This window comes from Ambystoma mexicanum, chromosome 11 (genome assembly GCF_040938575.1).
Source record: "Ambystoma mexicanum isolate Mex_15411 chromosome 11, UKY_AmexF1_1, whole genome shotgun sequence".
Classification (NCBI taxonomy): domain Eukaryota; kingdom Metazoa; phylum Chordata; class Amphibia; order Caudata; family Ambystomatidae; genus Ambystoma; species Ambystoma mexicanum.
This window is the reverse complement of record NC_090934.1, coordinates 1092439875-1092455061: the sequence shown is the minus strand read 5'-3', so window position 1 is coordinate 1092455061 and position 15187 is coordinate 1092439875. Positions and strand designations below refer to the sequence as shown.

The 15187-nt window shown below is 48.9% G+C and overlaps 1 protein-coding gene across 1 annotated transcript in view; it reads left to right on the top strand.

Moving 5' to 3' along the window:
• Window positions 1–15187, top strand: part of ADAM10 (ADAM metallopeptidase domain 10) — a 1301929-nt gene that overhangs the window by 1041129 nt on the left and 245613 nt on the right. The window lies entirely within an intron of this gene.

Sequence of the window (15187 nt, the reverse complement as noted above, 5' to 3'; positions counted from 1 at the left end):
TAAAACTATAACAAAAGCTTTGAGGGGACTCACGGAATTCTGCCACACAGGAGATTTGGAGGTGTTCCACAATATGTGCCTAAAGTACAGGCCAAAACGATTGCATTTTGGCATGGAGGGCATGATAAATCGGACTCTTTTAGCGGTCTTGGCACATAACCATAATGTCGGCCGTCAACAAAGTAGCACGACCGGAACTTTAGGGACGCTTCGCTACAATAAGGCCTTCACTAAAAGAAGTAAACAATGGGTGATCAAACCAGTGTTTGAGGATATGCAATATGAGTTTATTGAGAGACTTATTGTTGACGTCCTAGATAGGCACATAAATGGAGTTGTGAACGAACCTGTGCAGGTGACAACTGCATTGCCACCCAACATTGCCTCTGTTCCATGTCCACCTAAAGAAGAGCTCATTGAGAAATACACATCACGGTTTAAATGATTGTAATTTGATTGTCTGTTCTCTCGAGTCTCCTCATGTCGCAGGCCCATTGAATATGTTCATCTATCCAACCTTGTTCATTTGCGCATTAAATTAAACCAAACAGTAATATAAATGATTTTTCCAAAAATATAGAATGTCTCCGTATTTATGGTTCTGTGGGGCAGCAAAGCACGCAGACAAAATGCAAAGATGGAGTGTAAATTTCAAGTCCTGTAAGACGGCCTTACACTGAATGTAGCTAACTAGGAATGTGTGTTCGTTCAAAGTGAAGGTCAGCTGCTTTGATTTTTTCTCGGGTGCCAGAATGGCCCACGACTCAGTATAAGGTTCTATTGTTATTTGACCTTGACAGGCCGGGACCACGTAAGAAACGATAATGAATATAATTTCAGAAACTAAAGCCATTTCATGTTCGTTCATTAGAAGAAATAAAACGTCGGCATAGAAGGAGTGGTATTTCGGGGCTGCCCTACGCACAGACACAATGGAAAATGCAAATATAATGTAAGTAACTCTTTAGATGAGTTTATACCGCAATTTAATTACTATACAGTAGCTTTAAAGACGGGTTAAGTTGTACTTGTTCATTCTATGTGGCATATTGTTTTGTACCGCGCACTATCTTGGGGAGAACCGTCTCCTTTTACGGAAGCACCTCCAAACCTTCCTCTTTGCTTCTGCTTTCTCTCTCTCTCTCCCTCTCCCCTGCTACAACTTGTCCACTGTCTGCGACCTCGGTCCTGGGCCCTTCCACTCTCCACCTGCACTCCCTGTCAACCCCTGCACTGGGGGACTGTCTCAGTATCCTACAGCCCCGCCTTGACGTATAAAACCCAGTTGCACTGTCCTAGCTATGAAATAATTTCCAGACCTAATATATAAAATGAATAATTTTAATAAAGATCTGATGGTGAGACTAATTTCCTTTTTTTATGTTTTTCAAATAGATACATCGTCCATTATTGTCTGTGTCACGAGTACCAGACACCGGCGGATGGCTTCTATAATCGCCAGTTGCTTCTCCGCGTGAACAACGTTAGCACCCTGACCATTTTGTGGGACGATCGCCAAGTACAAGTATGCCCTTACGCGGTACTAACGGCTGGATGCAACATACAGACCGTTGTGGTGCCCTAGTGCCTCGTTGTTGGAATAGCCATGCGATTATCAGTGCGACCGAAGAGCTTATTTTATCGTAAACCAACACCCTGTCTACTACACACGAACATCGCTTGCCTCAAGACGAAATATTTTGGATCGAGAGCAAATAAAAATTCATTGATCTAATACCCTGTGTACAGCAAAGGAACATCGTGTGCCTCGAAACGAACTTTTTGGAACGTGAGCAAATAAAAATGCAAATCGCTGAATATTCTCAAAACATTTGATGTCAAATAAATGTACTTTACCAAATTTACAATCTTGCGGTTTAATTTAAAAGTACAGTTTCATATTCCCAATTGTGGCGCGCTGTGTTGTGTGAGCTCCTCTGTGTTGATTTCCTGGTTCTGTGTGGAGTCGCGTAGAAGACGCCTGGGCGCGTTTGCCTACGCAGCACAGTCACGTCACGGATAGAGGCGGGGAATATGAATGTTTTGATCAAGTCTGTTTCAGGGGCGGGGGATTTGATTTAGTGCCGCAAAAGCAGGTGAGCCAGGGCGATGGGGGGAAATGATAGGATTATCATAAAATGGCGGATGTTTTCGAGTGCGTTAATGGACGAAAAGTCGGGTAAGGTCCATAGGAAAGTTTTCTACGATCTACCGATTTATGCTTAAAAACACATGGCCGAACCATAGGAACAATAAAAAAAAAGTCCCGGAACTATCCTTTAAGATAGCTTGGGCATGAAACCATGCAAGGAGAACATCTTTGGACTCTCTGAGCTTACTGCAGCAGAGACTCATAGTAGGGCCCCCCTTCCTTTTAATATATAGATCAGTTAGAAAAGGAAGAGCGACCTTCAAATGGCTCTGCACTCAATAGGATGGTTTGTTTCTCCATCGAAATGACAGGGCGCTCTCTTGTACTCTGTACCACCAAGTTAGCTTAAATGTATTAATACATACGAAAATAGGAGTATAACAGTTTTAACTAATACGTTTCACACAACAGGCTTCCTCAGAGTTCAAACAGATCAAAATCACGTCCCCTTATACATACAAACTATGCACATGTGTCAAGTCCTTGATCGAATTCAAAAACATCCACTTGTATGTATGAGGTGTACTGTTGCATATAGCCACCATCTTAGAGTGATGTTACATACCAGGATTTCTCATATGATCATACTCATTTTTACAACAATAACGGTCTGTGTTCACGTTTCATGTATTGTTATGATTGTAAGATGTATATCTTAGTAACCACACAAATGTTTTTTAAATACGTCTCAATAGGTATATATAATAAAATTTTAAAAAAGATGCCTCAACCTCAACATAGTATGAAGGTTTATAGTGCCATGCTAAAGTGCGTAATGCTGAAATAGAATTGGGTGAAATACATTTTATATTAACACGTTTCTGTATACCATTTGTATACACATTGGGGGTGTAGGATGAGGGTGAACACTGGTCCGTAATCCCGGACAGTTTGCCATTGTTCTGTCAGTCTCACATCATTGCACCTCTTCATCTGCCTCAATCCCCCCAACACATGCCCCCTCAAAAGTACCCATGATCTTCCCCATAAATCAAATCAACATGCACACACACCCGGATTCCCCCATCACCCTAAAGACCTGACCCACAGGAATTCCCTACCAGCACCCCACACACAACCCCCTTGCTGCACACAGCCCCCAAATACACCACCCAGCGAAAGGTACATCAGCCCACTGGAGACTCCCTCACCTGCACACATGGACCCTCAGGCCTCCAGCACCAAACAGGCCACCAAATAGCTACACAGCGGTATCACCCACGCCACATCCCCAGACAACCTTCTTAGACTTATATCTTCCACCCATGTTCAGACTCTCTCCAAAGATACATATCCCAGCGCCACACAGACTAGCTTCTCACTCACAACCCCTCTGCCACACATGCACACTGACATAGGTACAGCTTCTGCCACCCTCTTCTTCCCTAGCTCATAGTGGTACTCCAAGCTTCTGGTGCTATTAAGGGTAGGGTTCGAGGACTGGCAGCTGAGGGGTGCCTGCCTCCTGTTCCACCTTGTTTTCCAGTGGCAGGTTGGGTAATACTGGGCTTAGTTAGTTAGGAGAATCAGAAGGCTGAGTGCTAGGCAGGCAAGGGTTCATAAACTGGGGACCCGGATTGTGAGGCTCAATGGCCAGTGACCGGGTTACACATGACAGAGGGCTGAATGTGAAACCCCTGTGTCATTTAGTAGAATCGGGATGCTGGTTTTCCCATTAACCTGGTCAGTAAATGGGTAATATCTGGCATCTAAGAGGTTAAGCTTTCAGATCAGTAGTTTTTTGTGTGATGTCATGCTGGTTGTTCGTTGGTTGGTGGCTCTGCACTGTGCTGTCAGAGGTTTGGCAGTATGTGGCTGCATGTGGTATCTCCATGGCAGGTAAAAGCCTGCAGTTGTTTTCCTATGACTGAGCGAATGACCGTAGTCTTGAGACGCAGCAGGGAAACCAGGGCTAACTGAGGAGTGTGTGAAGCAGTAAAAAAGGTGTTTTTAGGTGAGCAACAGTGAAAATATTGTCCCTGACTGAGAGGAGCCCGTTGTAGGATTTCCTCAGACTTCCCCCTCTCCTACTGACATTGCCTGGAGAGAGGCTAGCTCATAAGCTTAGGCAGGAGTGAGACAAGCAAAAAGTTATTGTACAAAATCACTTGTAGGATGTGTTGAAACAAATCTAAAAATGTTGTGTGGAGAAAGTGGAGGTGAGGGATGGCAGAAACACTTAAGTCATGGAAGTTACAGTTCCTTGCAAAGCCTGTTCTGATAAGAATTAGGATGGTGAGGCGAGGAATAGCAATATTTGTGGCCTCTTGTCACTTACATCAAGGTGCCCCTCTACAGGTTTCCCTTTGAGTATAAAGAGTGTTGCCCATCAGGCAGCAACTGTGGACAATGAGTGTCTGAAAGAGCCCCTTATCCCCCTAGCTGACGATTAGGAGTTTGATCCTTGTAATCCAAGTATATCACAGAAATGGGTTGTCCCAGAGGTAACCTACTCGTCAACACACTCATTATCACAGAAAACCCTCATTATCACAGAAAACCTGGTTATCTGAACAGATGGCGGGTATAAATTAAATGTGGCATGCTGTTTAAAGCCTCACTACTTTATGCAGCTTCTGAGAGGCAGGGATAAGCTAGATCCTATTCAGTTTAAGATTTAACTTGAAGGGCCGCTTCTCTATTGGAGCAAAAGTGCATTATTGAGAGAGTTCACATCCTTGTGAAACTTCAATCTGGTCATGCCGCTTTTATTGATCAGGATTATAAATGTGAGATGCAAACAATGTTATTGGTTTTTCAGGTCAGGTTTATTTCGAAAATCATAATTCCATAAAAACACCAATCATTATACATATAAATAGGTACAAATGGGTATAAAGAGCACATGGAAAAATATTCAGATGTTAGAATTCATCAATAAAAAATAACGTTTCCTGATAAGTGCATTCCAGGGGTAAGCTAAATGTCCAACCCAATAAGTGGGCTTCTGCCCTCAAAAGAGAACAGAACGCAGGGCGACATTGATAAAAACCCACATTGCTTAAAAGCAAGCACAATGTTCTTCTAATCCTTTGTAGGCTGGGCAAAAGAACAAGTGCAGCAGGTCTTTACTAAAATATGCGCAAAAGTGAAATATTTATCTTCAGGTGTCTGATTCCATAAAACAGTGACTGTTTTTAGCATGATCCCATTGAATCACAGCCTAGTGGTTTAAGATATTGTTCATTATGAAATCTTATAAAAACAGAAATGAAGACCCCATCCACATTCCCTGTGTTTCTTGGATTGTGTACAAGACTGACTGTATTTCATAAAATATAGGTTGGGTCCTGTTGCCCTTCAATCACGAAGTGGAGGCACCAACAAATCAGATAACTGTGAAGGCAGATACAGCTCTGAGCATGCCCAGGTGTGAGAGGGCTGCAACATGGACTCCGCCATTATGCTAATCTTCTCAAAGCATCTGGTAGAAATTGTGTAAGACAAGTGCATTGCTATAATGCATTAGGGGGTGCCTGCGCCACAACTGGGAGCAGCCAAGCAGATTTAGAAGGTCCCACTGTTGGGTAAGATTTGGTAAAGTCCAACTGGTGTGGGACTTCATGAGCATTATTTCTTTGTAATGGGGACCCAACTCTTAATATAGGCCTGTACTGCACAAGTCGGTAGAGTGTCTGAGCAGCCAGGCTGATCTTAGATGGGGTAATGTGAGCTGTAGAGCAGTACGATGAAATCAGTAAACGCAAAGCACCAAGCAAACACTTACACACTAAATTATTTATATATACAAAAGGCAAATTAAGCAGTCTTTAAAACCGTAGCAACTATAGCAAAACCCAATGGACGATAGAATTAATTTAAACAAGAACCAATACTGTATTTGAGTAATTCTCCAGCATGGGGTCTAGCATGGATTCAAATGCTCATGAATATTCCCCGTCGTCAGGCTGGGAATCCTCGGTAAAGAAAAAATCAGTATCAGTTTTGTTTCTGATCTTTCTTAGTAGTAACCAATCGGTGGTCTCTGGGTCATACTGCCCCCAGCCAATGACTGCCCTCTCCCTAAGCCCCTTCCCTGGCAGCCATCCTCGGATTTTTACCGCACGTTCTAGTGTTGGAGTCCTCGTGCTATAGCTCTCGAGCTTTTACTGTGTTTTGCGTTTTTTTTTTTCAAAGAGTTTAATCTCATTTTTTCGGTCACTCGAGCCTCAAGCTCCACCGTTTCTACTTCCGATCAACAGGGACCCGTTTCAGAATTTTCTACGCCCCTCAAGGTCCAAGTTTTCATCTAGTATGCTTCTTCGAGGATTCCAGGAGACCTTGAGGCCTACCTCGTGGACACAGCCCAAGACAAAGGAAGCTTGACGCCTGGATCCAAGCTGTTCAGGAACTGCCCTGGATGCGGATTGCAGAATGTGTTCAAGGAGGACGAGCATTCTAGATGTCTCTACTGCCTTCACGAAGACAAAACGCACGTGGAGAAGGACTGTGCGTTTTTCAAGAACATGTTGGAGCGGACCATGAGGGATCGGCGGATCCGTCTCACCAACTGGCTGGAAAGGAAGAGCCCAGCGGTAGGTGAGAAGAAGAGGTCTGAGCGGTCTAAGTCCTATGAGGGCGCTCCGGCGACGGGGGCCTAACAGAAGGCTAAGCACAGCGAGTCTGCGGGCACCGGGAGTGCCGAATGGTCGGGCTCCTCGGCTGCCAGGCAGGGCACACTTTCACCAACACCATCAACCACGAGCCAATGCTCTGGCTTGGGGAAGAGAAAGTCGGAGATCCTGGGTAAGCTTCTGGAGAAGCCCTGGTCGATTCTGACAGAAACAGCCGAGGGGGAGCGAGGCAGTGATTCCCCCCCACCCCCCTCCACCCCACCCAAGGTGAAGGCCTCAAGCACGCCAAAAGTCGTGAAGGCCCTGATTCACCCGGCTATGGCCTCTATCGAGGGAGTCGTGGCAGCCCTAGCAAAGCCTGTGGAGGCTACCCCAGTGGAGATGACCTCGGGGCCCAGAGTTTCCCTGCCACCGCAGAGGGAATCCTCTTTTCAGCCCATCGATAAGACCCCCGTGAAGACCCCAGTGGAAAAAGAGGGGGAGAGGGCCAGTGGCCGTCACGGACAGGGGGAGGAGGAGCAGGTTGAAGTCGTGCAAGGCCTCAACAAGAGGTTTGAGGAGGTCTGGTCCCACGGGAAGAATCCTGGGGAGGCGGACGAAGAGAGCGACGGTGGCGCTGACGAGGCTTCCGTGGAGGAGGAGCAACGATTGTGCCCGTCGCAGCCAGTGCTTGACAACTCGGTGGCCATTTTGATGGCAATCCAAACCTTATCCACGGAGATGAGGGCGAGGTTGCCTCTACCCCCGCCGGACGACCCAGCAGAACCGGGCCTGTCGGGAAGCCCTCCAAACAAGCGGAGGAGAGTTAATCGCCCCCGCCCTTCCAGCCCTTACGGCCTGCTCAGCCTTCATCTCCTTCTCCTAATCCTAGGGATGACACGGGAACAGATACGGCCACGACGGGGACGGATGATGATGGACGAAATTGGCTCCTTCCACGCCATGATTTCCAGGGCATCCAAGCTTTTCCAGCTCTGCCCTCAAGAACTGAAGAAGGAAGGCGTCCTCGATCAACGGCACAAGGCCAAGAGGAAGACTGTCCTCGCGGTGCCGTTGCTTGACATCTGAGACGAGGGACTTGCTCTCCTGAAGAACCCGTCCACGACGCCTGCCAAGAGGGATCGGTACGCGAAGTAGTACTGGGTCCCCGATTGTGCCCCTTTGTGCCTTAGGGAGCAGCCGACCCCGGATTCGGTCGTCTCGGCGGCGGCCAAGAAGAAAGCGGCTGGGGCGACAGCTTCAACTTCAACCTCCCCACCTGACGGTGAGGGAAAGAGACTGGACGCCATGCGACGAGTCATCTCGTCTGCGGCGACGACGACAATTAAGGCGGCCAACAACCTAGCGATTGTGGCCCGCTACGATAGGGAGTTGTGGTACAAGATCGACCCCCTGCTGGACTTCCTACCGGACTTGGCCATGGACACCGGGTTCCGCCAGTTGGGCAACGGTGTTTGCCTTCGACGGCGGGGATGGCTCAAGGCAACCGATTTCCACCAGAACGTGCAAACCAGAGTTCTGGACATGCCCTTCGACGGGAACAACCTGTTTGGAAAGACAGATGAGTCACTTCAGGCCATCAAGACCGACACGGAGACGGCTCGGGCCTTGGGAGTTTTGCAGCAATGATGGCCGCCCTTTCGGAACCCCAAGAGGCAAGCAAGGTGCCGCCAAAGGTTTCGGCGGTAGCTCCTCGACGTACCACCAGGCAGCCCGTTCCTCGTCACAAGAGACCTATAGAGGGCGCGGCAAGTCAGGAGGACCCCGTCACCAAGGAGGCTAGGGCGGCAAAGCCACCTCCAAGCAGGACTGAACCGGCCGTAGCGTCGGGCCCCACCTGAGCACCCTGGTGGGAGGCTGGCCAGCGAAGTTAATCAGCATGTGGGAGTCCATCTCCACCGACCGTTGGGTGCTGGATGCCCTGGCCCACAGGTAGACTCTCGAATTTCTAAAGTGCCCCCGAATTCCTCCCGTGGCTAGGATGAAAATCACATTCCAGAACTGCTGTTAAAAGTAAGGGCGATGCTCAAGAAAGCGGCCATCGAGCTCGTCCTGAAGAGGCTCCAGGGCTCGAGTATACTCAAGATACTTCCTTGTCAGAAAGAAGACAAGCGTTGGCACCCCATCCTGGACCTGCGTCGGTTAAACAAATACATCAAGGCCCAGAAGTTCCGGATGGTCACCCTCCAGCACGTGCTGGGACAGCTGGAGGCAGGCGACTTCCTGTCGTCGCGGGACTTGGAGGATGCGTACTTCCACATCACCATTCTAAAAGGACACCGAAAGTTTCTCAGATTTGTAGTCCAAGGATGGCACTACCAATTCAAGGCCCTGCCATTCGGATTGAAGTCGGCACCCAGGGTATTTACCAAGTGCCTAGCACCAGTGGCGGCGCGGCTGCGCCTGCAAGGGATCCACATTTACCCCTACCTGGACGAATGGCTCATCTGAGCAAGGACAAGGGAGCTCACTGTCGAGCACACAGCAAAGACCGTCCAACTGCTCATGGACCTGGGATTCTCATCAACTTCCCCAAATCCCACCTGGTTCCGTGGCAGGTCGCACTGTTTCTCGGAGCCAAGCTCGATACAGTGGCACGATTGGCTTCCCCGTCAGAGGAAAGGACGAAGGCCATCCTGGGCAAGGTGCAGCGCCTGCTGGCCACGGACGTGGCCAGGGTGAGGTCCATCAAGTCACTTCTCGACTTCTCGGCAGTATGTCCTCTTCCATCTACCTGGTGCGCCTATGCAGGCTGCGGATGCGTTCTCTACAGGAGTTCCTCAACGCCCATTGGATGCAAGTGGCAGGCAGCTTCGAAGACCAGATCCCGCTCAACGAGGTCTTCTGCCAAGCTATTCGGTGGTGGGGCACCCGCGTGCATCTCGCGGCGGGCAGACTTTCAGACCCCAGCACACCAGGAGACGGTGACGACGGATGCCTCCCTGGAGGGTTGGGGAGTGCACACCGGAGATCTTCACGCAAGAGGCCTTTGGCTCCGGGAGGAGAGGTCACTCCACATCCACATCAACATCCAGGAGCTCCGAGCAGTGTTCAGGGCTCTCAGGTCGTTTCTCCCGTCCCTCAAGGGCAAGGTGGTAAGGATCTTCATCGACAACACCACCACAATGTTCTACATCCGGAAGCAGGGAGGAACCAGGTCCCCGGCCCTATCCAAGGAGGCCCAGGATCTGTGGCATTGGGCCGTTGCCCAGGAGATGTTTCTGGTGCCCTTCCACCTAGCAGGGGTAAAGAACACCATCGCCGACTTGCTGAGCGGGGAGCTGCGCTCATGCCATGAGTGGGAACTGCGTCAGGACCAAGTGGATCAGCATTTCCGACGATGGGGCAAACCCCAGATCGACTTGTTCGTGACGACGGCGAACTCCAAGTGTCAGAGGTTCGCCAGCAGGTTTCCCCAGCCGAGGAGCATGGGCGATGCTTTCTCGTTCCCCTGGGACGGCCTGTTCCTGTATGCGTTCTCTCCGCTGCCGTTGCTACTGCGACTCGTCAACCAACTCAAGAGGTCCCAGTGCAGGATGATCCTCGTTGCACCGGCGTGGCAGAGACAGATCTGGTTCCCGGACCTTCTGGACTTGTCAGCGTCCCCACCCGCCCCCGAAAGTCAAACTATCGACGGACGCAGATCTTCTCTCCAGAGAAGGAGGCGCCATCCTCCATCAGAACCCTGGGTCGCTAAACTTGCAGGCCTGACTCCTGCAGCACTAGAGTTTGGAGGGTACGATATCCCAGCGGACTGCAAGGAGGTGCTTGCAAAGGCCAGGGCGTCCTCAACTCTTAAGTGCTATGGACACAAATGGAAGAGGTTCTCTGTCTGGTGCCGTGCACAGAAGATTAACCCTCTGCGAATTACAGCCCCTCAAGTGCTGCTGTACCTGCTGTCGCTGGCCAAGGCGGGGCTGGCTCATGCTTCCATCAAAATACATCTGGCTGCGATCTCCCGCTACACCAGAACTACGGGACGATCATCTCTGTGGTCTCATCGCTTGGTGAAGGAGTTTATGAAGGGACTGTTCCGTTAATTCCTGCTCCAGCCCCGGCATGGGAGCTCAGCGTGGTGCTTACCAGGCTCATAGGGGCGCCTTTCGAGCCTCTGCATTCGGCACCGTTTAAGTTCCTTTCGTGGAAAACAGCATTTCTTGTGGCCATCACCTACGCACGAGTGGGAGAGATCCAGGCCCTAGCCTGCAAGCCTCCATACTTGACTTTTCACGAGACAAGGGTGGCGCTGAGGACGCACTCCTCCTTCAGGCCCAAGGTGCCGTCGGACTGCCATCCTAACGAGCCCTTGGTGTTACCAGTTTTCTTCCCGTCGCCTTTTTTGCAGGCCGAGAGGACTTTGCACTCACTGTATGTAGCTAGAGCGCTGAAGTTATACGTGGACCGCACAAAGAGTTTTCAGAAGACATCACAACTGCATGTCAACTTTGGACCTGTGAACCAAGGGAAGGCCCTCTTGAAGGCTTCCATTTCCAGATGGCTCTCTGGCTGCATCATGCACTGCCACCGGTTGGCAAACTGACCGTTGCCCGGCCATACGAGAGCCCATTCGACCAGAGCGATCGCTGCTACCACGGCGTTCTTGTCTGGTGTACCCCTGCTGGACATCTGCAGGGCTTCTACGTGGAGGTCGATGCACACCTTCACGAAATTCTACTGCATCGACTGGGATTCCAGGGAGGAGTCCAGGGTCGGCCAAGCAGTGCTGCGCAACCTGTTTGCCTGAAGGTGGGCCTGGTGAGGAGGTAATAGCTGCTTAATGTTGAGTTTATGTGATACTTAATGTTGAGCCTTGCCACCTCCCGTGGTTGTGCATGTGTGTACTGCCACTTTACGTGCTACCAAATCTGAAGATGGCTCCCAGGGGAGGGGCTTAGGGTGAGGGCAGTCATTGGCTGGGGGCAGTATGACCCAGAGACCAGTGATTGGTTACTACTAAGAAAGAAAGACAGATCAGAAACGAAACTGATACTGATATTTTTCTTTACCGAGGATTCCCAGCCTGACGACAGGGAATATTCATGAGCATGTGAATCCATGCCAGACCCATGCTGGAGAACAACAGTTACAGGTAAGTAACTTGTTCCTTTCTTTCTATTCTAAACATATACCAGCACACAATGACATCAATCGAGGCCAGTAATAGCACTTGTTTTTGTTCACCATTATAAAATTGAGTTTAGGAGAGAAACGGTTAGTCAAAGTAGAACACACTTTCATCTGGTTCAATAGATGGCTTCTCCCAGAGGGATGTAGGCAGTCTTTTATCCCAGCAATAATGGTATCCACCATTAAAACCTGTAAGGGAACACAAACTGCCAAAGCCAATAGGGTTCAGAAGAGGAGCATTTAGGAAACCAGGACTGCCAAAGTCAGTGGGATAGTTCCAGTTCTGATTCAGCTTTTCTTAGAAAAATGGTATCTAACTTTCGGGAGTTCTTTGAAAGATCATAGGAGCTCAGAGGATGCCCACTTGATGGATCACAAGCTGGAAGGCCTGCACAGGTGAGTTGAGGTCAACTCTAGGGGGATTAGAATAGTACTTGACACGCCAGGGAGCACTACAAATGGCAAAAGGTAGTTCTACTCCATGCCCCACAGTACCTTAGAATGGAAGGAGTTCCAGCTCGACGCCTTCCTGATGCAGACCCTTGTTCTTGGTCGTGGGGACGAAAGGGATGATGTCTGGCGGGCTTCTGCAGCAGCACTCTGGAGAGGGACTCGGCAGCAATGAATTCCACACGATTCAGCTGCTCTTTGTGGTTTTGGCTCCTTTGTCTCAATGCCTAAGAGAAATAAATAGCTTTGGTTGGAGTTTCCTTGGTTCTGGACTCTGGTGAGGGGACTCTGGATGACGTTGTGGTGGGATTCGTTCTCTGGAAGACTATGCACCCAATAATGGTCGGGGGTCCCTGGGCATTGGTATTCTGCAGCTTAGGGAAGACGTAGCAAGTCGGGGAATGAGCCAAAAAGAAGTGTCTTGAGGCTAGTTGGTCCCACCAGCCCAAGGGAGAAAGTCGTCCTGCAGGGATCTTGCATGTCGAAACTAGGGTCCGCACTGCTGAAAGGCTTTACCAGTGCTTCTGTGGTCCTCCTGGAAGGTACTGCTGGCGTCTCTGCTCGTCCTCTGTCAGATATGATGTTCCAGTGGTCGACTCTGCCTGTAGTCCCAAAAGCCTCACCTTTTATGCAAAATCCCATTCATTTACAGCCCTACAGCTGTCAATCACACAGGCGGGATGGGGGTGGGGGTCATCCTTTAGGACAGCCACCTGTCCAGTTGGAAATGGATTCGGCCAGGCATGCCTACAGACAAAGGTCAGTGAAGGTTCGGGCTCATCCCTCACTTCCTACCTTCCCAGACACACTGGGGCCTTGGCGAGCTTCAGGGCTGAAACCCATCAAAGGCAAAACGTAAAAAGGACTTAAACCTAGTGTAAACAGAGTAAAAGCCCAGAAGGAACTAACAAATCAGATTTGGCAAAAAAAAAAATGTGGGCCATTTTGTAAAAATGTTCACCTAGGAGTGCTGTACTGCAGCTGTGAAATCAGCCTGCAAGTACCCTGCTCAACAGGTAGTAAAAGGTAACCACTGCCACCAGCCATTTAAGTTAGTGTAACAAAGAGTTATAGAAGTGGGATAAGGAGTTACTATGTAACCCCTCAGCACTCCACACAGGGTGGTGTGTGCTGGACCCACACAAGAAAAGGTAAGTAAGATCAAAGCTATCTCAATATTCTTGGTTATTGTAGTTAACCAAGATAATGTATTTACAAATAAAGAGAAGTCCAGTGGCACTGCACAGAGGGTGGTGTGTGTCACTATACAAAAAGCAGATGCCTATGGAGTTTACCAGACTCCATAAAATTTAAAAATCAATGTCAGAGATAAACACTTGAGTGGCAAAAGTTGCTACTCGCTCAGGAGGTTACAAATCAGAGATCCTAGAGTCTAGCAAAGGGGCAGAGGGTTTCGAAGGTTAAAGGGAATTAGCACAGACACTGAAAATTCTCCCCAATACCAAGGCTGTCGGCAAAGGCTGCCAAAATCAGGGGCAATGATGATGCACAGTGTTAACGCCAAAATAGAGGCTTGAAGCAGTGTGAGGTAATGGAGCGGGCAGATGCTGACACTTTGGTCGCTTTTGTAAAATATCTGGCTTGAACACAGCAGACTGTAGCAGCAAAGGCGTGGGGTGAGCATGTCTATGTCCCTATGACTGAGAGTGGGGTGGTGGTTCTGCAAGTCCTAAAGTAGAAGACACTACTTGGTAGCTGTCCTGGAAAGGCTGCGGCCGGCCCTAGCGGGAGGATGCAAATAAGTGCTGCTTGAGGGAGCCTTTGGGGTGGTCGCTGCGTCCAGGGAGTGAGCGGGTTGGGGTCGATGGCAAAGCTGATCTATGCCCGAGACCGCAGGCATGCTGGGAGGGCAGCCAGGGCATTCAGAGGGTGATGAGACAAGCATATCCTAAGTCACGAACCGGGGCAAATGCAGGCACGAGAGTGCCTCTTTGAGTGTTTAGCCACCAAAATGATTTTCAAGCCACTCGTGACCCTGGCACAAATTGTAGCTCAGACCTTTGTTGCGACAGGCTGAGCTGGCAAACTCTAAACTTGCAATTCAAGCAGAGGAGAGCCTCAGTATGCAGTTAATTATGCACCAGCGTACAAGCGCAAACCTGGCCCAATACCAGGGTGGAGAGCCATTGGCGGCTGATTTGAATCCCTTTCTTTGCCCCATCTCTGCTTAAAGAAATAAGCCATCTTGCTCTCTTTCGGCTTAAAATTGAGTTTTTCCCTCAGAACTATTTTTAAGTACTCATTTTGCAACATGCATAGATTTCTAATGTAATTTTGCTTTTACTTTGTTCAATATAATTATAAAATGCGCTTTTCGGGATGAGGCTCATTGAGCACTTTTACTTTGTAATTCTCACAGAAATATTTTGTGCAGTCTTTACTGTAAAAGAAACATTGTAGAGGCAGACTTGCAAGGAGATCTTGTTTGTTTATATACCAAATGGTTTGGCCACGTAGATGAACAATGTTTGAGGATGCGGCAGGCTCTCGGGTGCTTGTCTCGATTCCAAAAGAATTGTTTAGGGCAACCCATTAATTTAATCCTGGAAGTATATAGAGCTCAAACTAAAACGGCTACTAATAATGGGGGCGCATTATGGGGTATTGAAAAAATTATTAGTATTGAAAATGTGGAGAACACCTTTCTGAAAAGGTACCGCAGTCTGCTCCTAATTACGGTACTCATTTGGATTTGGGGTACCCGTACATTGGGGATGAGTGGTTGCTGGCCCCTTTGTTGCATTGGCTGGCGATATGGTCAAACCCGAAAGCTACGCTCACGCATTTGATTGTAAGAGCACTGGTGACGAGCTCAGTTAAACAGAAAATTATGTGGCTCTCCTACATTCAGAAATGTATTAGC